Below are 24,753 nucleotides of genomic sequence, written 5' to 3' on the forward strand. Positions count from 1 at the left end.
CGTTGGCGGGGGAGTTGCAGGAAGCCCCGTGTTCCTCGGTGAGCAGCAGGCGACCTGCAGGGAGGACCCCTCTGTGCCCCCCTCACCGACCTTTCTGTTCCATGGGCTGGCACAAAGGGGCCCAGGAATCTGCCTCCTTAGCAGCAGCTGCTGCCTCCAGGCCACTTGTGGCGAGCACAGTCCTTGAGGTGCTGTCTGGCCCCTGTGCAGGGGCACAAGTGGGGCCTGGCTCGTTCACCACCCTAGGGTGGGAGTAGGCACCCCGTGGCTGGAACAGCCGTGCGACTGGTGAAAATTCCAGGGCTGAAGCCTTTTATTTATCCTTGGAACTAACACCCATTGGCAGCTGCAGCATAGAGCTCCAAGCCGCCCACCCGCCACACCCACTGGGTTCTAACCCCTCCCCACCCATGGCTGTCTAGGAAAGCGCCAGAGATTTAACCCTGTGGGTCTCAACCAGGAGCGTGTTCACCCCGGGGAGGGTCACGAGCTGCCAGCTGGAGGAAGCTAGCCACCTCACCCCCAACCCTTCCTCCTGAAGTCTTGCCCTTCTGCAGCCCCCACTGGAGTCAAAAGTGCCCTCCCTGCCTCCGTGGTGGCCATGGGCCCCTGCCCTAGTCCAGGCCTGGAAGTCCTGGAGCCCTGGGAAGATGAGCAGTGCAGCCCCATCCCAAGGTGTGGCCACTGCGTAGGAGGGCTGGAGCTGCACGCAGAGCAAGAAGCAGGAGGTGGGCAAGACCAGGGGGGAGAGCATGGGCAGGGTCACGCCTGGCTGTTTGGGTAGGCCTAGCATCCCCAAGTCTGTAACACTTGCCGCCCATGTCCCAGGGATATGCAGAGCTCTACCAGGGCCGGGGGGACATCAGCTCACCTAGATGTTTGTCTAGTTTTACAACAGGCTACAAAAGAAGCACCAGCACAGTCAGGCCAAACTCAGATGCTACACAGACAGTGCCTTGTGTATACTGCGCTATATTCCCTAGCAGAGGTTGCCAACCTTTTCAGGACCAGGGCACGCCTCAGGGAGCCAAACACACACACTTTTTCCATCTGAATTGATTGCTCCTAAATGTCACCCCCTCCTGTTGGAGCCGGGACACGGCATTTAAACCACATCCCAGTTCCAAAAGGCTCCCTCCCTCCCTCCTTCCCTTCTTCTCCCCTTGCCAGAGCAGGGGGTGGGGGCAGGTTCCCGCCCAGCCCATGCCGGGAAGCTGCATTTCCTCTGACTTCCAGTGAAAACAGGCTCCTGCGGGGTTGGCATTATCCCTCACAGTGGCTCTGCAAAGAGCCACCATGGAGGGAAATTGACCAGCCCTGCTCCTGCTGGGACTCAGGCAGCCTTGCTGCTTGAGTCCCAGCTGGCATGTGGTCATCAATTTCCCCACAAAAAGCTGCGGCAAGGGGAAATTGACAAAATCTCACAGCACATTTGGACAGTTCTCCCAACACCCCAGTGTGTTGCGGCACACTGGTTGAAAACCTCTGGTCTGTACATAAAGATCCAACATTTATATTCCAATTGATTTATTTGCTAATTATTTGGTGAAAATGAGATCATTAGCAATTGCTCTGTAATGGTGGGCTGGGACACGCTTGTGTTTTTATTTTGGATTCCGTAAGCAAGTAGCTTATAACTGAGGTGTAACGTGAGACACACAAGGCAAAGCACGCTCTGAAAGGGGTATGAGACTCCGAAAAGTTGAGAGCCATTGATTGTGTCAATTTGGATTTCGCTGCTTCATCTCTGGTCTGAAACAGAGAACCCTTGGAATAGGGTCAGAGGGTCCATCCTGAGAGCTCAGCATCAGGGTCAGAGACTGAGCCAAGTGGCAACACAGAAGTGTGTCTAGAAACGCTGACCTAGGAGACTCGCTGCTGTTTGTCTGGGGAAGGTGAAAGAAAATGGCACTTTGTGGGGTGGGACGGAGATGGCACCAATCAGTTTGTTCAGCAAAGGCACGAAGTCATCCCCATTTAATCAGTGGGGACACAGAGGCACAGAGAGGCTTAACAGCTTGACCGGCACCTTCCAATCCAGCCTGAGCAAAAGGCAGTGCACGCTTGCTGTGCTCTGAGAAGGAGAGAAGTGGCACTAGCCCCTTACCTGGCACAACTTACATCCCCCAGCTCACAGCTCAGATACACTCGCCACAGCACTCAGGAAGCAGGCAGAGCAAAGTCCCTCTCCACTGCCCACCACTTCCCCACCCACCTAGGTGGCCTTGGGATAAGCAGCCTGGCAGAAGTCAATGAGCTCCCACCTATGGTTAGCAAACACCGGGGAGTTCTCACTCCCTCAGCATAAGCTTCCAGCAAGTATCAGAGCCTGGCCAGCCCCAGGAAACTTGTGCAAGGTCACACGGCGAGTCAGCTAGAGAGCTAGGAATGGGACTGGTCTCTCCTGGGCCCAGCCCAGTGCCTTATCCCTGCCAGCCCACCAAGGCCCCAGCACCTCCCCTTGGAGGAGCTCACTTAAAATAGCCCCAGAGGCGATATGTGCCTTTTAGGACCTGCCTCAACTGCGCAGAAGGGGTTAAATGTTCATTTCCTCTGGTATTTTCATTACAGCTGAGAAATGTCACTGGCGTGACTCCAAAGTTAATTTTAGCCCCACAGTGCAACACTTTCCTGCTCAGCTGGTGCAGGCTGTGGGGAGCAGGGGGCATGTGTGTGCTGGGATGGGGCTGCGTCTACACCCGCCAACAAGGCCACATGGTGCCCTGAAGACCCATTCCTGCCTTTACAGCCCAAGCAGCTGCTGGGTTTGGGGAGGAATTTCATGTTGCTTTCCTGTGGGGAAGGCTGCCCAGTCCTGGGCATTTACAGCTTCCCAGATCCCAGAGCTGCTGTCCCTGTCACTTGGGCGTCTCTCCTCAAGAACGTGCGTCTCCCCAGCAGCAATGCTGGAGACTTGACCTGAGGGCGCCAGTGAGCTGGAAGCAGGTGACTGCCTTTCCTGTTTTGGACAGCCACACAGGGCAGCTCACAGTACATAGGATCAGCAAGTCAGTCAAGCCACCCAGAAGTGCTCTATGAGCAGAGAACTGCCCCGCGCTCAAGGGTAAATCACGCAGAAAGGGTTTGATTTTTCCTGGGTTCTTTGCAGACCCCAAGGATGCCTTCCCCATCTTTTAGTCTGGTTTCCTCTTTCTCAGGCCTAGCTTTCTGGTTACCTCTTTCCTGCACAATGTGGACTGGGGAGGATCCCAGCAGTGCTATGACAATTAATTGCATGGTAATGCTGAGCGGGTCCAGGCAGAGGGTCCAGGCCCCTGTCTCTTCAGGGACATGGCAAATCTTTCCCCTCACATGGAGCTTTTCCATCATACGCCATTCAACATTCACAGCGCTCATCGGCTGGCCCCGCTATAAAAAAGAAACCCCAGCCAAACAGAAAGCCCACCTCAGTAGGCCTGCCTATCACCCAGCGAAGGGGAGATGTCGCCAAGGAGGTCACTGGGGACCTTGCTATCTAATCTAATCACCAAGATCTCAGTGCTCCTCCCAAGTCAAAGGGCAACAGTAAAATTAGACAAAGCGGGTCTTTGCCCACGAAAGCTTATGCTCCAAAATATCTGCTGGTCTATAAGGTGCCACAGGACTGCTTGTTGTTTTAGTAAAATTAAAGGCCATCAGTCCATAGGAGACCAGCGTGTATGTCCATCCCCAACCCTTTCCACCTGCAAAGGCCCAGCAGTTCTATTTGTTCAGATTTCATCCGGCTAAACACCGCTGCACATACTAACTAGGGCCCGCTTAACCAGGCATGAACTTGCTACTGCTTTTAATTCCACTCGGTTTCCAGGATGCTGGAAATCTCATTTTCACTGGGTTTCCGGGCGGCACGTATTATTTCTAAAACTAGACAAAGCTGAGTACAGAACAGAGAGAGACTCTCTGTCTCCAGAACAATGTACATGACACATCCTTGCCATGATCGCTAGCTCAAGTCATTTGCTTTTATGCTTCAAACTAACATAGTAATGACTAGTGCCTGTTTTGTAAAATACTGAGGAGCCAGTACTCAACCACCTCCCCACACCCCCACAGCTGGGGCTGCTGTGGTGCCAGTAGTCAGTACTGGCAATTACCAGCATGAAAAAAGCACAGGTAATGACACTAGGTAGGACTCTTCTTCCACAGCCACCCTTACACTTCTGAGAGCGGGGAAAGCAGCGTTATCCAGCTTGTCTCCTGCTGTGGAAAAATGGGGCTCAGAAATGTTAAGTGTCTTGCCTCAGGTTATAAAGCAAGGCAGTGGCAAAGCTGCAGAGAGACACGCCCCACCGTCCTGCACTCTGGCTTTTAAGCTATGCTACCCCTGACTTACCTACTGAGCCGAGCTCTGTCACTGTATGTAAGCTAAAAAGGAGAACTGAAAATAAGGTGTCAGGGGCTATTAACACTCTCATAATCCACCCAAATTAAAATCAAGTTTTCCACTTTATTTCAGAGCCGTGACCCCTTGCGTTTTGCTTTCAGTGTTGGGTTCAACCCCAAACACAAGCCAAAACTCAGATGAAGCTGCACAAATCCATCTGCTACATTTAAAGCTTACTATCTCATAGCTGCATCAGACGGAGGAGACAAACCAGCAATGAAGCAGTTGTGGAATGACTATAATGTCAAGAGGGCTATAGAAAATGTCGCAACTGCATGGAGTGAAATTACCAGAATAAGTTACCTCGGGAGGTTGTGGAATCTCCATCACTGGAGATATTTAAGAGCAGGTTAGATAGACACCAATGAGCCTGTGCAAGCTCAAGACATCATCGTCGGACACGATGGACTACCTACAGACAGACACCTATTGGGGGATGATCTAGATGGTGCTTGGTCCTGCCGAGATGACCTCTCGAGGTCCCTTCCAGTTCTATGATTTTATGATCTGATGTTATCTTAAATCTCTTTTACATTTCAAGGGGAAACTAGCATCAGCCTATGGTTGCTCAGAACTCAGCATAGCTTTGCCATAATGTTTATAAACATGGACGAACCTAGCCTGAGGTTGGGCCTTCTAATTCTAACCTGGTGACAACGGAGCTCCCTTTAAATTGATGGTGCTTTTCCTTTGGGTCACTCAGGTCAGTTCAAAATAAAAGTTCTACCGTTACCCGCAGGTCCAAGATCTCAGTACTGGTTTTGTTGGTATTGTTGGTTGGTATTGTTCCCCTGTACAACATTATCTTCCCTGAGACACTGCCAGGCAGATCCTCTCAGACAGGGAAATCATGCAGGAAGCCTTGGCCAGAGTTGGCTCTGGAGCTAGATCAGTCAGCCAGAGACATTCAAAAGCTCCTGCAGAAATCTTCCAAGATGATTAGTCTCAGAGGAGGGCGGGATTTCCTACCAAAGGGTCAAGCCTTTGGCGTTTCTTTTATACAGCTAAACACGCCGTGTACAACACATTCACTACTTCCCACACGTGGCGAATAGGACACTGCATTGTGGCGAGCGCGTGTACACCTATCTCGTAAGGTGGGGTAGCCAGCCCACGGCTCTCGAACAGCATGTGGCTCTTGGAGCCTTTAAACATGGCTCCTCCTGAGAGCTTCAAGCTGGGAGTGTGGTCTGTCCACTCTGCACACGCACCACACCACTTGGTGGGAGATGCATGTGGTGGCAGTGGCCCTGGTGACAGCTCCAACAGCAGCTTCAGTGGCTCTGGTGAGTTGCCGTCACTGAATTAGAATGGGGGGCTGGGGGGGGGCTGGCTCTGGGAGCAGAGGGGGGCATTTATTTAGTTACCAATATTCTTATGTTATTTAATACAGTTTCATATAATATAATGTAGCGGATATGGAACAATGGTCTCAAGTTGCGGTTGGGAAGGTCCAGGTGGAACATTAGGCAAACTTTTTCACTAGGCAGGTGGTGAAGCATTGGAATGGTCCACCCAGGGAAGTAGTGGAGTCTCCACCCCTGGAGGTGTCTAAGTCTCGCCTCGACAAAGCCCTGGCTGGGCTGATCTGATGGGTTTGGTCCTGCCCAGGGCAGGCGGCTGGATTCGATGGCTTTTTTAGGTCTTTTCCAGCTCTATTGTTCTGTGGAGAGCTGACACCCACAAGCATGGCAGGCTTTGAATTCCTGTTGGACACTGCTGCTCTAAATCAACAGACCTCCTGTAAGCACATCCCACGTTCAGCAGCAAGAACATAGGACGTTGTATTATGAAATGATCGGTTTCCTTCTTCTTCTTTAGCACACTACAGCAAAAGTGAAAGCCTTAAACTTTGCTACTAAATTACTCTTGTGCGTAATTGCGTAGCCTATTTCGAAATAGGCTATTGCAGCATATGGTGCTGTCTAAACGGTGCCACATGTCAAAATAAAGCCCTGGGGTTTTCAGGGATGCCACAGTAGTGCACCAATTATCTCGAAAACTCTTTTGAGGCAATGGGCACTTTGCATAGAAACAGGCAGGTACTTCGGGCTACCTTTGTATCCCGAAATAGCACCCACCGTGTAGATTTTATTCATCTTTCAGCCTGGGAATGGTCCCAACTCTGAAGACAGAAATTTGCTTACCCTACCCCCTTCCAGTGGGCTCAGACCCAAGTTTTTCTTGCTGTGGATATCCAGCCAACCTGTGCTTTAAGCTTCTAGATCAGTTAGCTAGCTATTCAGGTAATGCTCATTTGTCAATTTGTTGTAGGAGGAGGAGCAAGAAGAAATAGTGCCATCTTTGTCCTCTCTCCAGTCTAATCTAAAAAGGCAGTGTGGTTTAGCAGTTAGCGCAGAGCGCCTCACATCAGAAGCATGGGAGAGTTGTATTCCACACTGCCACTCACTTATAATGCAAGTTGAAGCATGTCACGTCACCACTCTAAGCCTCGGTTTCCCCATCTGTAACATGGAAGATATTTGGTCACGCCCACAACATTTGTCAAGTGAGTTGAGAATGTTGGAGGAAAGGTACTGTCAACGCAAATGCAACGCAGGATGCAACTCAAGCATTCTCCCCACTCCCCGCAGAGTTAAACCTCTGCTGCCTACGCCCATGAGCAGAAGAGAGGGAAATGGAGAGCAAAGCGTTAGACCAAGCTGAGCATTAGACCAAGAGAGAAGCCAAGTAGAGCTCTAAGTAAACTAAAGATAAACTACCAGCCTTGGCTGCTTGCAGACCTCTCTCACTAAAAGTCCATGAGGTCTGCACCAACCTGCACGGAATTGGGCTGAATTTCAGATAAATTGCCCAGGGAGCACAAGGATGGACACTTGGAGATCAGAGTGAGGAGGACGCAGGCCTTTTAGGAAAAGGAGGACACAACAGACGCTGGAAAGGAGAGAATGCAATGGATTTAGGGGCTAGTTACAACAAGACAGTTAAGAGGATGAAGGATTTCCAAGACTTTTTCTGGAAGGAACAGCTCAGGGGCGAAGTATCAGGTTTCAAGCACCTAGACTCCTGGATCCCATGGCTTCAGTCTCATTACCATCAACTCTGTCCTTCATCTTTCTCACGTAGGTAAGTTGAACTGTACATGATTTAACGTGCCTGGGAGACTTTGGTATGAGACCTTAGAATTCAAGGTGAGTGAAGAGCCCACGGGCACTTTCCACAAGGCAAAAATATACCCAAGTCTTTGGCAAAATTTTCCCCTTGTAACATTCTTGATGTTTGTCTACCTGAGAGTTGTGTTCCACACCAGAGCAAGCTACCTATGAAGGCGAAGTGATTATGCATGGCTCATAGAGCACTGTCGGGTGCCAGCAGATGCTATGTAAATATAAGACAGAAAAGCTGAGGGGCCAAATGGTCTTTCCCTAGCCTTTGCTTTTCCCAGCCCTTCAGATCGCAAGGGAGAAAAAAGAATGGTGTCTGAGTAATGAGAAGATTACAAAGGGCTATTCAGTCAGCTCTCTTCTGCTCCGAGTGGTTTGATCTCAAGCCATCAGTTCATAACCCGGCTGTACCCTGTATTGCTGTGTTTACACAGAAGCTCTTGTATATTTACCTTCCCCTCTTTGAGCAAGTTTTAGTGCAGCAAATGCCTTGGGGAGCCAAGCACCTGTCAGAGGCCTTAATGGTCCTCGGGCTGCCGCTAGCCATAGAGGAGTGGAGCGCGGATGGAAGGGGTGGAATCTGGCAGGCTGGTGCGGCAGGGAGTGGTGACGGCCCGGAGCAAGGATGTCATGGATGACAAGGAGGCTGGGGTGGCCTCAAAGGGAGGGTGAGCAGACGCTTATGGGATGAGACCAATATAGACAACGTTCACACATTGGGCTTTGTCTGGGCACTGCAGCCTAAGGGGCCTTCCAGAGCTTGTCGGTGTCTGACAAACCCTCCTGAGTGCAACTGGGCTACAACAGCTAGGAGTTGGAAGTTTAACACTAGGAGGTTTATAAAAGCCCCATAGCTACCAAGAGATGCTCTCGCCTTTACTGATAAAGGAAAGTACTGTCATTGCTCAGGAAAGCTACTTCATTAGCAGCCCCTGGAAGCGTCTGGTGTTTCTGGGCAGAACAGGGGCAGCAGCAAAGATGATTTCCCCCAGCCAGGCCTATATATCTCTACCGGTGCCTGACGGGACCCAACCAGCCGGGGAGTGCAGCCACTGTGACCCTTTGGCCGTGCTGCTGAGGCTGCCAATAAGTGCCAATTAATACCAGCTGGGAGGTGGCCAGTTGTCACACGCAAACCAAAGACCTTTCGTTTACTTTTTTCACACACAGCACTGAAAAAGCCACAGCTGGAAAGATGATCTGCAGGTTAAACTCCCCAGGCCCCTTCTCTATGCCAGAGCTTCCAGCACTGGATGGAAGATACATCAAAACATATTCTGCAGAGGATCAAGCTGCAGGCCCCCAAACTGCCCCAGGGAATTGGGATCATCTCCACGTCTCATGTTTCCTTTTGTCCAGGAGCCCAAAAGATGCATATAACGAAGAAGAAGAGACGGCAATCCAGCCACTCAGAATGATTGTCTCCAGCATCAGTTACTTGTGTGTTGCCCCTGCCCATCTGTTGGCTCCAGCACGGACTCTGTGAGAGGGTCTTTTGTGGAGAGAAACCAACTAGAATGACAGCGTACAATGATGTGACTGCCCCAAACTTTTCCATACTGAATCCCCAGAAATAGCTGCATCTGACTGGGCAGGCGTCACAAAGGGAGGCTTGTCTGCTTGGCTGTGGCGTTTTGCTATCTTTGTTTCTAATGGCATGGCATAATGGACAGCCGAAAGCTGCTGTCTGCTCAAATTACAGAGTGTCAGGGACACTTGACCAAAACCAGCAATCTGCAAGCTGCGTTTGAGTCTAGGGCTTATCACTTCACATTAAAAACAGAGATAGCAAATGGTAAATACTCAGGAAAACATCCCTGCAGCACCCAATTTATTGCAAAGGGCGATGCTTCCCAGCCATTTACTAGGAGCTTTTTTCACTATTTGCTCTATGTAAGCTCCTTAGCACTATATTGTTGCTAATAAAGTACGTCTAGTGCCTTCCAGGGAACATTAGGTCCCAAGAATGAAATGGATTCTCCCTCTTTCATTTGATGGAAAGCTCAAACAGTTGAACTGTGGACCAAAAAGTTCCACAAAGAGCAGCAGACACTGGCCAAAACCACTCTGGCTAGCAGGAGTCTTTCATTCTGGTTCCTGCTTTGATGTAGGCGTGACCAGAACACTGGATCTGATCCTTTGGGGAAGCTCAGATTCAAGCTTTGTGTCTGGGGCTTCTCTCTCTGATGGGCCCATTTGGGACATAACATCACAAGCCCCTGTCTTCTGGGAAGATCTGAACTTCAGGACTCAGGCCCATCCTCGAGAAATCCCATTATGACTCTGTCTGGCTTCTTCCCGCAGCAAGAAAGAAATGGAGGTTTCTCAGAACCTAAGAGTGAAGTTGCCAAATAGCCAACATGTGTCCTAGATGCAGAATGCATCTGGTCCTGAGAAACTTCTATTTGGACAACTCAATCTGGAGAGAAGAAACCAGCAGAGCAAGGTTCCCAGCCAGCTGAGCAGAGTAATTATCTCTGCTGAAACTCCTGTAAATTTAAGTGTCTAATTCCCTTCCACACACACGCAAGGTGTCACAAGATCAACACAGAGGAGGGGCTCATTCCTGAGCCATCTTTGAAATGCTCACTGATTTCCCAAAATGACATGTGACCAACTCCAGGCCTATCAGAGTTGCAGGACAGGTTTGCAAACACAGTGGCCTGGATCAGAGGCTGGATGATCTGGACACACACCTGATGAGAGCTGATATATCAGCGCTGGAAAAGTGGAACTGGGTGGGTAAGGACTTTACCCTCTTGGCTGAGGAATTTGGTTACATATCAAGGAGGTTGGAGGAGGAGAAACATTTGAGAGATGGGGCTAATATTCAGTTAGGTGCCCTGATTAAGTTGAAGTTACTTATTTATTGCTTTTTTATTGAATAAGTACCTCCAGGACCCATTGTTCTGGACTCTGCAGATATGGTCACTCTGCAGATATGTCCCTCTAAGCTTATAGGCTCATTAAAAGGTATTTACTTTGACTGGGACTTTTCAAAACAGTCTAGTTTAAGCCTCTTTGAAAAGCCTCTATAACACTCTGTTTGTGCACAATACATCTTTACGTGAGATCCGAGTGCAATTGTTTTGGTGAATAGCAAATTTACTGAATTATGGGCAGTTTTGGGCAGCAACAATATTTACAAATTCAGGTTGAATTCAGCAAAGAGTTAGGGATGACTATTTTCTTAAATGAACCATTTTGACATTTTTGGAACAACCTGTTTCCACATGTGATTTTGAGGTTAACCATTTAATCTGAAAATGTTATTTTATTTACCCCAGTGAGGTCTTTTTTTGTTGTTTTCTGTGTCAGAAAGAAATAAACGAAAACCCTTCAGTTTCTGTGCAAAAAGAAACTTTTTTGTCCGCTGGATTTTTGGGTTTGGCCACCAAGCCAAATGACCCTGCTACATGCAAGGGATTAAAAACTGGGCTATGCATGAATGGTGTCTTTGATTCAGAAAGGAATGGTTTATCTGCCAGGGATAAATGCTTTCCTGGGGAAGCAGCGGATTTATCGGTTCTTTTGCTTGCAACTTTCTGCACTTCAGATTTACATGGTTTTCTCAAAAAGGCAGAAGAATGAATTTGTGGTTGGAGCACAGGACAGTGAGTCAGAAGATCCTGGTTCTGCTCCAAGTTCCCAAGTAAAATGAAGGAAGCTATTTAATCTGGGCAGAGGTTCCTTGACTTAAAGAGAAGGGCAACATCTCCTTCTGAGGCCATGCAGCCGCTTTAAGCATGGCAGGTTTAAGTTCTCACTCTGTCAATGTACATCCAGCCTGTTGGTTTCATCCACCTAATGCATCCTGCCTGCCAGGTAGATTGTGGCAGCAACCATGTTTCCTATGACATGTCTATACAACAGCTAACATACCAACATCCTGAGCTTTGACTAGGTTTTTAGGTGCTACCATAATACAAATAATGAAGAATCCTTTGGAAAACAGGCCCAAATGTTCCTCAAACCAGGGGATTGTTACTCTGCTGAATAGTTGTGCATTTGAGGAGAGAAACTGGCAGGGAAGTGAAACAACGTGACTGATTTTCTCTTAACAGGACCCCAAATAGCAAAAATGACAGAAAATGGGTGACAGTTTCAACTGGCTCGCGAGTAAGCTGGAAGCACCAGGGTGGGGCTGATGGGACATTTTCCACATTCCCAGGATGCTTTGTGCTGCATTCTTCATCCCACAGTTCCTAGCGACTGAAGAAGTAACAATGTATCCCCAGCAGTGTGGACAGAGGGCGGCAGTGTAAACGTGGCTTGGCAACTTTCATAGAATCATGGGAAGAGACCTCAGGAGATCATCAAATCCACACCCCTGCTCAAAGCAGGATCAATCCCAACTAAATCATCCAGGTCAGAGCTTCGTCAAGCGGGGACTTAAAAACCTCTAGATTCCACCACTTCTCTAGGTGACGCATTCTAGCCCCTTACCACCCTCCCGCTGAAATAATTTTTCCTAATATTTGACCTATACCTCCTGCACTGCAGCTTGAGACCATTGCTCCTCCCTCTCTCTTGTGTCACCAGGGAGAGCAGCCTCTCTGCATCCTCTTTGTAAGCCCCCTTGAAGTAGCTGAAGGCTGCTATCAAATCTCCCCTCACTATTTTCTTCTGCAAACTAAATAAGCCTAAATCCCTCAGCCTTTTCCCATAAGTCATAAACAGGTGCAAAAAGAGGGAAGGGAATTTCCCAAGGTCACATGAATGTCAGGGCTTGAGCTGAACTCTATGCAAACTTTCTTTTTGTTGACTTCTGCATATTGACATTAGTTTTGTCACCATACTCTAGACATACTCTAGGAATACCTCAGAAGACAGAATCAGGGACCCACAATAAATATGTCCTGTTTGGGAAGCAAGGGATTGAGGGTTATTGTTCATTTAATTTTCCTTATTTATTACTCAGGTGGTGTATGGAGTGTGTGTATTTAAGCACTGACTATGTATGTTATGTGTGTGTGTATATATATATATATATATATATATATATATATATAAAGTAACTAAAATCTTTGCTTCCAAGTGTGAGGATCAGCTCTGTGAGCTACATGACTAATAGAACAGGCTCAAGACACGAACATCAGATCCAGAGTTTATAAACCCTGAAAATTAATAGCTGGAAGATCCCAGGTTTCGGTTCAGATCCACCTATGAGCCTGGTTTCTGGGTCAGATTATGAACACCTTCCTCATAAAATGAGAAGTTACTCACCCAGAGTAGCTTCATTGACTCCAGTGGGATTACTCGTATGAGTAATCACTCAGCAGACTTAACACTTACGTTTGTAATCTCTCCCAAACAGCTAGAGCAGCCCATGAACCGCTGTTATGGCCAATGTCTGTGGGCATCGTACACAGGGTATTGGCTTGGGTGATGTCAGAGAGAAACAGTAAGTGACATAAGCTCTACAGGACCAGATTGGACCGAGACACTGGGCTATTATTTGACTTGATAGTACCAAACCCTGAAACCTTGTTCTTTGTGGTCTTAGCACAGACCTAATCAAATGACTGTTTACTGGGCCCTAGTTGTACAGAAGTGCTTGGCTATCGTACTCAAACTTACTTGTTCCTTCATTTTTAATTAAAGGAACAATAACATAGAGGGTTTTCTTTGTAGATGTTTTGTAACTTTTGGGTTTTCTGGATAGGGCTGTTAGCCCTAAGCCAACCCTTTTACCACAAATGAGGAGCTTTGAAACAAGGCAGGACCAGAACCACTTGACGTTCAAATCAAGAGACGAAAGTGGAGATGGGTAGGCCACACTCTCAGAAAAACATCATCCAGCCTAGTCCGTCAAGCTCTCCAGTGGAACCCCAAAGGAAAACGCAGAGGAGGAAGAACTCAGACAACATGGAGAAGAGCTACTGAGAGTGAATGACAGTGACTGGAGTCTGCCTGCGATCAGCTAGAACCTTTGTCCCAAGACAGAGTGAAGTGGAGGAGACTTGTAGATGACCTACGCTCCATGCGGAGTACAGGGGCTTAAGCCAAGCAAGTCAGCATAAAGGGGTTGAGATTGTGCGGTGTACAGGGGGTGGTTTGGATGCCAATACTCAAACAAACCAGAGAAGCACATTTGGGGCTTCAATCCTGCAGTGAGGTGCAGCTCCTTTTGCCCACAAAGTCATTGGGGGTACACAAGTGCTGAGGTCTGTCAGTTAAATTGCAGGCTCAGGGTCTTTCTAGAGTAGATTCAGTATGAATGGTTTCCTGCAAATTGTAACATGCTTAATGCTGTTGCAGGCTTGTATCACAGCCACACCCCACAGAGGCCACCCAGACAAGGGACCCATTTACAACATAGACATCCAAAATGTTCCACGTTGAATGAAAATATTTTTAAAATGGCTTTAAGAAGCAGAATGTTATACACAAGTGTCTGTGTGTGTGTAGGAAGTCTGCATGGAAGCCTTAGTATAAGAAAACACTTTAGGCCCCAATTCTAAGTTCACTAGCAGTGTTTCCCAAACTGTGTTCCGTGGACCCCTGTGGTGTTCCACATGATGTGAATAGGTGTTCCAGGAAAAAAATGTGATGCTAGCAATATATTTCCTTCTAAAATATTAAACATGAAACTACGTGTATGTGCTTCTTCTGCATATGGAAGTGAGGTGGCTGAGGCAAAGTACTTGCAAGGGTTTTTTGAGCTTCGTGGCGAACTATGGGTTTTCTTGTATTCCAAGTTTTGACTCTCTGACTGTTTGACATGTTCCTCGTGGCTGATGATACTTGAGTACCTGGCAGATATTTTTACAAAATTAAATGAAGTGACTCTCTCTCTGCAAGGTGGCCATTTTTACTGCAATGGAGAAAATTTCATTTTTGTCAAGAAAATTGGAATTTTGGACCTCATCTGTAGAAGAAAGGAACTTGTTGTCCTACGCTTAGTGACTTTCTGTTTTCAATGAATTCTAAACCAGTTGATGAGGATATTTGCAGTGCCATTTCATGACACCCGTGTGACTTGCACTCTGTTTTCTTAGAATGTTTCCGTTTGACAAACAACAATAAAGGCTTGGGTTCAAAATCAGTTTGCAATTACAGTCAAGCCAGCCAGTTTAGTCGTGCAAGATTTTGAGAGTCTGATTGACTTGACTGCAGACTCTCAACCGAAACAGAAGTTTAATGAACTTTCACTAAATAATTTTTGGAGCCATCTCATGGCGGAGTGTGCAAATGTGATGGAAGGTGCAGTTCACGCATGCCTTGCCTTTGCTCCTACACCCCTATGTAAAATGGGATTTCTAAATCTCACTGCAGCGAAAACAAAATTCAGGAATAGACGTGATGCTGCATTTGATACGAGGATCCAACTCACCAGCATCGTTCCTAATATTACGCAGATTTGTGATCAAAAGATGCAAAAACTTTTTTCACCTTAAAAAAAAACCTGTCAAATGTGACATTTTTATTTCCCAGTCGGTTTCTGTAAAAATAACAGATTTATAGAAGCACAAAATTTAAAAATATTTTTCCGTACTGAGTTTATTTTGTAGGATAGAGAAAGCTGTGCTAGTCTATATACTATCAAACCAAAAAAGCAGGCAAGTAGCACTTAAAAGACTAACAAAATAATTTATTAGGTGAGCTTTCGTGGGACAGACCCACTTCTTCAGACCATAGCTATACCAGAACAGACTTGATATTTAAGGCACAGAGAACCAAGAATAGTAATCAAGGTTGACAAATCAAAAAAAAAAAAGATCAAGGTGAGCAAATCATGGAGTAGAGGGGCAGGTGGGGAGTGAAGAATTAGATTAAGCCAAGTATCCAAGAGAGACCTTATAATGACGCAGAAAATTCCCATCCTGGTTCAAACCATGTGTAAATGTATTGAATGTGAAATATAAAAGAGAGTTCAGCAGTCTCTCTTTCCAGGCTGTTGTGAAAATTCCTCTTCAGTAAGACGCAAACTTTTAAGTCATTAACAGAATGGCCCACTCTATTAAAATGCTGGCCGACAGATTTGTGGATCAGGAGTGTTTTTATGTCTGTTTTATTCCCATGAACTCTTTGTCTAAGAGAGTTTGAAGTCTGTCCAATATACAAAGCATCTGGGTATTGTTTGCACATGATGGCATATTTGCATTTCTTTTTTCATAAAAATATTTTTAAGCTTTAAGGAAGGACAGTCCTTTTTTGAACACTATTGTCCTTTCTATTTTGGTACAAAAGAACAACACTAACAATCCTTCTTTCAGCTGTTATATCGATGTGTCATTTTGGGTTTGTACTTAATTTTTAATTTTTCTACTTAATTATAGTGTTGTTAACCATCCTCTGATCAAAAGGACATTAGCAGGTCATTCAGATGATTTTTCTCTTGTTATTTTTTGTTCTTTGTAAAATAAAAGGTGTAAAAAAGCTAACTCTTTTAAATCAACTTTTGAGCATTATGTGTGGCAATTTTTCAGTATGAAACCCTTTGCTCCCCTGAGCCCCTCGCCAGACCAGCATAGAAGTGTTCCTGTCAATATATTCCAAGTCCAAACATGTTCTGTGACTTAAGGCTGTGTCTACACTACAAAAATAACTTTGAAGTTGCTTACTTGGAAGTACAACTTTGAAGTAAACAACTTCGACGTAGAGTGTCTACACACACCCTACTTCGAAGTTAAATGTCGAAGTAGGGCACTAGTCCATTCCTGGGAACTGAGTAAGGACTTCAAAGGTGGGCTCCCTAATTCGAAGTTAACATTGAATGGGTGGGGGGGCAATGTGTGTGGACTCTCTGCTGGCTACTTCAATATAGTGCTTAACTTCACAGTTAACTTTGAAGTTAGTTCCTAGTGTAGACACCCTAAATGAGTTTGGGAAACACTGCACTAGCAGAAACTCCTGCATGAGGCCAGAATCCCAGGACTCTTAGATGACTGGAGAGGGGCTTCAGTATGAATGTGACAAACCCTATACATGCATGTGTTTTTTATTACTACTCTCCATATGTTTCTGCAGCATGTAGAGATAATAGAGGAACCTCCCTAGACTACTAAAGTTACGGCAAACAACAGACTTAATAGTCAACTGACAAACATGGCCTGTTCTGCATTCCCTGGAACTCACAGTAACTCAGTTGAAGTCACGGAGCTCCAACCGTTGATGTCTGCTGATGCTGGCATTCCACAGCCCATTAAGGTTATAGGTTTAATATATCTTCTATTCACTTCCCCACACACCAGGATGCTTAGAGACTAGTTTTCACCTCTCTTCTGAAAACAAAATGGAATCAGATCTTCTTCGTTTGACTGAAGACAATTTGAAGAGGGTGATTTAGTTAAATAAAGCCCTGGTACTCAAACAGCCTAAGCCAGGGACCTCAGGCTATGGGGCATGTACCCTTAGGGGTGTGGAAGAAAGTTCAGGGTGGGGCACAGGAAGGCCCGGGCCAGCCCCCAGGTGAGAGCAGGGAAGCAGTGCTACCCAGTCCTGGTGTACCATTAGCTCTGCTCCTGGCCTTGCCCCCAGTGCCCAGCTGCAGTCCTGGTCCCCACCCTATTTTGGCCCCCAGCCCTGCTCCTGACTGCACCCCTGGCTAAGGTGACCATCCGTCCAGTTTTCACTGGGACAGCCCTGTATTTCGGGCACCATTCTGGCATCCCCATTTATTTGCACAAGGGGCTAATTGCCCTGTATTTCAGAGGGTTCACCGGCTTGCCCCACCTGGGGGAGCTGGGAGCCAGACCGTGTGGTGGCTCAGCTGCTGCCCAGCTTCTCCCGGCAGGGGTTGGTGCTGAGCCAGGGCTGTGGGGTTTGGAGTGGAAGCCGTGAGGGGGGTGAACTGCAGGTTCAGTGGGGTTGGAGCCAAGGCCTGGGTGGCGGGGGTTGGAGCAGGAGCCAGGATTGGAGCCAGACCCGCAGGGGGTTGAGCCAAACTGCGGAGGTTGGAGCAGGAGTCAGGGCTGGGGGGCATTGAGTGGGGCTACTGGAGCCAGAGGGGGTTTGAGTGGGGGCGGGGGTGAACTGTGGTTGCAGTGGGGTTGGAGCCAGAGCAGTCCGGCTTCCCCCAGCTGGGCGGCTGGGACCTGTACTGTGCAGCAAGGGGGGCTGCCCCACACGGCTCAGGGAAGCCAGGAGCTTCACTGGCGGGGCAGCAGTCCTCTTCCTGGCATCCCAGATAGGGTGACCATCCATCCCATTTTGGCCGGGATGGAGGTCATTCCCGATGCCCCATATTTGGCCGGGGGAGATATGGTCGCCCTAACCCTGGCACACAGTTAGGGCCACCCAGACCAATTCACTTATCATGACTCCCAGAACAGTGCAGACCAGTATAGGGTAAGGCACAAGCAAAACAGTTTGGGAACCAGTGGCCTAATCCAAAGCCTAGTATGTTAAAGTGGGCCCCCTGGGGCTCAGGACTTCTAGGTTCTAATCCCAGCTCAGCCCCTGGCAAGCTATGTCAACCCCCTTCAGCTGGGGGTTCCAGGGCACACTTTTCAGTGCTGCTGGGCACCTACAGTTTCAATTAATGTCAATGGAGGTTGCACTTTCTCAGCATCGGCTTACTAAGAACATAAGAATGGCCATACTGGGTCAGACCAAAGGTCCATCCAGCCCAGCATCCCATCTGCCGACGGTGGCCAATGCCAGGTGCCCCAGAGAAGGAGAACAGAAGACAATGATCAAGTGATTTATCTCCTGTCATCCATCTCCTGCCCTCGTTCTGAAGGCTAGGGCACCATACTTTATCCCTGGCTAATAGCCATTTATGGACCTAACCTGCAAAAATGTATCAAGCTCTTTTTTAAACCCTAATAGAGTCCTGGCCTTCATAGCCTCCTCGGGCAAGGAGTTCCACAGGTTGACTGTGCACTGTGTGAAGAAAAATTTCCTTTTATTAGTTTTGAACCTACTACCCATCAATTTCATTTGGTGTCCCCTAGTTCTTGTATTATGGGAAAAGGTAAATAATTTTTCTATATTCACTTTCTCCACACCATTCATGATTTTATATACCTCTATCATATCGCCCCTCAATCGCCTCTTTTCCAAACTGAAAAGTCCCAGTCTCTCTAGCCTCTCCCCATATGGGACCCGTTCCAAGCCCCTAATCATCTTAGTCGCCCTTTTCTGAACCTTTTCTAATGCCAATATATCTTTTTTGAGGTGAGGAGACCACATCTGCACGCAGTACTCAAGATGTGGGCGTACCATAGTTTTCTAGGTTCTCACCCACCCATGAGCTGGTGGGAATAAGGGGACTTCGAAGCAGGTGGGGTCCTTTCGAAAAGGAGCCCCATCGGGACGAGCCGCGCGGCAGCAAGGCGCATCAATTTCAAAGTGCCGCGGCCACCTGCATGCTAATGAAGCACTGAATATGCATTTCAGCGCTTCATTAGTAAACTTCAAAATGGCCATTTGCGTGGCCATTTCGAAGTTTGGGGCTAGTGTAGACACAGCTATGTCCTAATACAAGCATAAGATGTGAAAAGACAAACAATGCATCTCACTACACTATGTTACAAGTGTGTGTATAAACAGGATTCAATCTACTCCTATCATCCTAATCAAGTTATTTTAATCAATAAAACACACATACCAAGTGAAGAATAAACAGACCTGCAAACTGCAACTAGGTAGTGATAACTAGCATGGAAATTAAACAATGAAAAACATAAAATGGTGGAAAAAAGAAAAAAAAAGACCAAGGTTTTGATTTCAAATGTTTGTCTCTAATTGTCCAATATTTGTAAATTAATTTGCATGAGCAAATACAGTGTGTAAGAATTTAACTAGCCCTATTCTGAGAGTACAAAACAAATATGCCTGACTTCTCAGTTGTGGGGCAGTGGAGGAAGGGGGTCTAGGGCTATAACAAGCACTAATACAGACAGATGTACTCCCCCACCAGTGAACTCTGTTTTACAACAAAATATTGGAGTGAGATTCCATTAAAAAGGCAATTAAAATTCAGTCCGTAGTTTCAGGGTCACCTGCCTGGTACAGGGGCGTGTGTGAGGCGATAAGTTCTCATATTTCACTTAACTAGACAGTCACAAGATGGCATGAGGCAGTTGCTTCAGAAGTCTGCACCCATCACCACCACCACCATCACACCCACTCCCACAGCACCACAAGGCACAGCCCAAACCGGGCACTGGACTATTGGGACTACTGGCTGGCATGAGAAAGCTAAGGCCACCCAGCAACCAAGGTGGGACAGGGAAGAGGGACCCCAACGCGTGGGATGGACAGAAGACGTGGGCTGCACTGCCCTCTATCCTCTTTGCAAGGTGGGGAAGGAGCAGATCCCTGGGAACCCCCCTGCCCATTAAAGGTCTGGCATTGGGGGGATGGGCTGGGAGCAGACAGAGGGTGAGGATCCGCACCCCCAGCCCGGACCCCACAGAATGCCACAGCACCCCAAACTTCACACGAGTCCCGGCCCTCACGTGGTGCAATTAGCTCCTCCTCCAGCTCCCCGGAGGGCGCACCCGGGAAGCACCGCCCCCCAGCCAGGTCTGCCTCCGATTGGCTGCTTCTCAGCCGGGTTCCGCCCTCAGCGGGCGGCCCCCTTTGTGACGCCACAATCAGCTGTTTGGACGTTCCAATTTCTGATCCGGTCCGAGACTAGCAGCAATAACAGAAAATAAGAACCCTGAAGCCAGTGGAGGGAGGGTCCGGCCCCAGCAACAGCCGTCCACAGCTTTGCAATGGTGCATATCTTCTGAGAAGAACAAACGCCGCTACCACCTGCATCTTTGGGTTTTTTTTTTTAATTTCCCATTTATATTGTCGTTGTTGCTTTCAATTAAAACTACCTCACAGCCTGCCTGCAGCTGGTGCTTTACGATATTTAACAATTTTTGTGGGTTTCTTACGGTGTTGTTTACAAAATCTTTGCTGACATTAAAGGCAAGGTAAGTGCCGTCCCTCTGTTCTGGGAGGGGGCTGGCTAAATTCGGACCTGGGGGCCCTCTCTTTGTACGGTCGGCGGGATTTTGTTTTAATTACGCGTGTTTGTTTCCGTTTTCAGGCCCCTCTCTCTGCACGGAGCGGCTTGGGCGCGTGCTAAATCTCCCTGCGAGGGTGTATTAAGATTTAAGAGCCGGCTAATTTCTGGTGTGGGATGGCGAGTTAAAGTCCCTTTGCATTTATCTGGCTGTGTGGAGGCAGGGACATCTCTTTGTGTTGCAGTACGTTGTGTGCATTGTGGTTTGATGGGGTGTGGGAAGGGGGGAGAGACCTCACTAGCTTGTTGGGGAGACAGCTAGCTATGAAGAAAATGGGCCTTTTGTTGTTGATATACATCAGTCCTAGCCTGAAGTGACCAGGGTGACCGGACAGGGTCACTGGGGATCTGGAGACAGGGCCCCTATTTACTTCAGCCGCACAAGAGTCTGACTTTCTGGGCTGGGCTTGCCAGTGTGGGGGAAGGGAGAGCAAAGAAGCTTAAGGTCGAGGCAGGATTGTGAAAGCCAATGGCCCCGGCTAAACGCGCCTGCTCCCGACTCCCCAGGATGGGGATTTTGCTGGGATCTGGTACGTGGTCACCAGAAACAATGAACGCGCTGGGCCTGGGGCTCCCGCTGGCGTGGGCAGGAGAGGAGCCGCTTGTCCCTGTGCCACACAGCCGGGGCAGGTCCGACGGGAAGGGGCTGGGAGCAGAGAGGAGCAGGCGGTGCAAAGTGGACATCGTTATTAACTACCACTCGGGGTGTGTGGGGGGGGGGGGGTGCTGCGGCTGCAGCTGCTGCTGCGGCCCCGGCTGTGTCTCTGCTCAGACGTCTCTCGCTGGGAGGAAGCCGAGAGCGGGGATTGCACCAGATCCGCTCGGGCTTTAGCAACTAAGCCTAGGGGAGGAGAGAGGCCAGGCCGGAGTTACAGGCAAAGCCGAGCCGGCTGTTCTGCCCTTCTATGGAAACTGGCGCTGGTGCCAAGGGGTGGCTGCCCGCCTCCTGCTGCTGCTGCTGCTGCTGCTGCTGGGGAACAGGAATAGGAACAAAGGCCAAGCTCATGCAAGGGCGAAATTTTTTTTTTTCCCATCTCGGCGTGTGCGGAAAGAAATCGGTGGCCCAGTTGCCCTGCTGGAGCCGGTACCCGCTTGTCTCTGTTTGTTTGTTCCAACACCAACGGATTAAGATTAAAGGCAGATCTCTATTCCCATTGGCTTTCTGGGATCGGACGCCTGTGGTGACGTAACGTTATTTGCATATGACATTGAAACGTCACCCAGGCCAGCCCTCCTCCACAACAGATATTGAAGTTGTCCTCCTTTGACCTGCGCCGAGGCTGTAATGTCCTCAGCGAGAGCTGGTCTGCTGCACATTCCTCTGACAGCTTTGTAGGCAAAAAGGCTGTAATATTTTTATCTTTGCCTTCCCGAGCAAGACAAGGTCAGGCTGCTCAGCTCCATAAAGACGGTAAAGCCGGGGGGAAGCACCAATACCTTGGCTTCCTGTCCCTTCTACTTTTTTCCATCCCTGGTTAGAATAAATGTTATGTGCATGGAGGCATGTGCGGATGTGAACGGCCAGTGAAAACAAAATGCTCTGCTCATCAGCTGGGTGACCTCTGAATATTTTTCTGGTGCTCGTCTTACAGGGAATATTGCCTCTGTTCTAGGAACAGAGAGGTGGCCGTGTTAGCCAGTACTCCAGCAAAACAAAGCAGCAGAAAGTGCCGAGTATCTGCTGCTTTGTTTTGTTCTGGGAAGTTATCTTTAGTGATAGCAACTTCACCGAATTATATGAATAGCTCTATATAATTTAATCCTGACACATACAAATTAGTGGCCTAACTTATTTTTTCCATACAGTTTAGATGACAATGTTCACTGATGCCATAGTACATGCGAGAAATGATCTATTAGGGTGAGATAATGTTCTACATTCAATATTCTTTAATACCTAATCAGTAATGCAGAGCCCAAATTTTTCTATTTATTTTTTTCTACCTAATGGAGCAAGGTTATTTTAGTGACCTGCCACTGTCCAGGTGGCTGCTCCATAAATATATCTAGCTGGGGAAGGAGACAGGAAATAGAAAATACTTTTACAAACATTATTTGTAGTTACTTGAGTAAAGCTCAAACTCTATCTAATGCACCCCAGGCAAAACTGGTCTAATACATTGTAAAGTTACTTGAAATACTGACATGAAATGCAAGTTAGATTTATTTAGCTAAAACCGCTTCATGCCGTGTTGTTGGAGTTTGACTAGGGAAATTTTTATACCCTGATTTAGCAAAGCACTGAAGCTGGTAGGTAAGTTCCATTAACTGCAATGTGGTTGAAGTGTAGGGTTCAATGGTTTGCTGAATTGGGACCCTGGGTGTCCTTCATTTTAGATTTTACCACATTGACAGAGATACAAATACCAGCATTGGTGTGTCCAAGTATTTGCTACAACCCTCTCTATGCTGTGGAAGTTACAAGCGCTGCAGCAAATCTCACTGCTCAGTTGAAGTTGTGTTAGATGTGCATTAGCCGTATTGCAGGCAAATTCTGGCTGCTGAACCTGTCCTTACCACTTGTTTTTCAGGTGGCGAGACATGTCAGAAGTCGTTAGATCATTGGCTGTTCTAGGGGCTGGATTTTCAAAAGGGCTCAGCAGTCAGCAGCTTCCTTCAGGTCACCTAAATGAACTGGCCAGAGCCATGGAAGCTGCTAGATGCTGAGACTCTGAAAATCTGGCTCTAGATGTGAGTTCTTTGAGGGATGTCTAGCTGCAGATCACCAGGGTGGGAATAAGCAGAAGTTCTGGGATCAGGAGTGATGGGAATCATGGGTATAATTTCTCCAGGGTAGACTGAATCTAGATAACCCCCCATCTCAGAGCCCAGACCAAAGCCTAGATGCTATTTAAGCCTCAGGGTGTAAAACACTGTCCCTCCTCTGAAACATACTCACTGCTGAAAATGGATGGCCATATAATGGGTGCAGCTGAACAAGCATTGACCATGGTCTCCTGCAGACGCAGACCGGGACATGCTGTGTAGATAAAGCTGTGACTAAAACTTGTACAGGGCTTAATTGTTATGACCAGAGGTGAACTTCACCCCATTCCTCGCCCCTCTTTTCCACAATACCTACAAAAAGCTCGACAATGGTTAGACCACTGGTGCTGTGACACCACATCCCATTAAACTGAGCAATATTGTCAGTCAATCTCCATCTGTTGGATCATGGTTAGATTGTAAACTCTTTGGGGCAGGGACTGTCTGTTTGTTCTCCTTGCATAGCACCTTGCACCATGATGATCTGGTTCAGGACTCAGGCTCCTCGGTTCTACAGTAATGTAATCTAGATTATAATTCTGCCACATTCAGTCTCAGATGTATTAAAAACTCCACCCTTCAGTAAATCCTTTCCCCTACTCTTCCCAATAGCGGCAGAGACCACCATTTAAAAAAAAAATTCCACTTATCACATCAAAATGTCTGGATAGCTGAATGAGTGTAGGATACTAGCAGATTTTCCTTGCCGAATCATTTTGCACTAACACTTAGTGCTCGTAGCCAGCAGTAAAGACATCGGATCCTAACCAATAATTTCTTTGGCCCTAATCCCACAAGAAGCTTGGCCCAGGCAGCTCAGGTCTGCAGCCAGAGCCCTAACTGTTCTCTGCGGGTACAGAGCTCCAACAGTGCTCATTGGAGGGTTGAGGCCTTTGCGTCTTGAAAATAAAATGTTCCGGACTGACATTCAGTCTTACAGTTTTCCATATAAGTGCGCTCTTGGCTTATTCATCCTATGAGCTCCATAGAGGCAGGTACTCCTATTAATCTTGTTACATAGCTTCCAGAAATCCACGTGATAAATCACGGTGGTTGTGTGTATTCTGGCCTGTTGAAAGAAAGCCCAGGCTTCTGTGGGAGAATTTGAAATCCAGTGTTGTCCCTTTTTCCTACATACAGCATGTCATGTATTAAGACACCTAGCGGGTCAAATTTATCCTCACTGAAGTGCCACTGACTCCAATGGTTTTATATTGGGGACAAATCTGACCCCTTGGGTGCTGCTTTCACTGAAGAGTTGTGGCATAGCTGGAAGCCCAGGGCTTTATGGTTCCCCCCACTTCTCACCCACAAGGGGAAGAACACCCACCCCGATGACAGAACAAAACCAATCAACTTCAGCAAGATGCTGGGCTGGAGTTCTTAAACAGATGCTGCCAAAAGTAGTGTTTTTGGAGAGGGCAAGAAAAAGCCCCACATCCTTCCTCTTCTTCCTGCCCCCAAGTTATTTAGAGTAGTTATTTTGTCACCTGAAAATAGCTATGAAC

General features: G+C 47.6%; 1 protein-coding gene across 4 annotated transcripts in view; it reads left to right on the forward strand.

The window, feature by feature from the left end:
* Nucleotides 1-20,106: 20,106 nt before the first annotated feature.
* The window catches only part of TP53INP2 (tumor protein p53 inducible nuclear protein 2), a 33,051-nt gene continuing 28,404 nt past the window's right edge, over nucleotides 20,107-24,753 (forward strand). For 3 of the 4 annotated variants that reach the window (XM_075011881.1, XM_075011877.1, XM_075011879.1), the window contains exon 1: nucleotides 20,107-20,387. The gene's annotated coding sequence lies outside the window, so the exon portion shown is untranslated. The remainder of the gene's footprint in view (nucleotides 20,388-24,753) is intronic. The other variant, XM_075011880.1, reaches the window with a different exon arrangement.

This window comes from Carettochelys insculpta, chromosome 17 (assembly GCF_033958435.1).
Source record: "Carettochelys insculpta isolate YL-2023 chromosome 17, ASM3395843v1, whole genome shotgun sequence".
Lineage (NCBI taxonomy): Eukaryota > Metazoa > Chordata > Testudines > Carettochelyidae > Carettochelys > Carettochelys insculpta.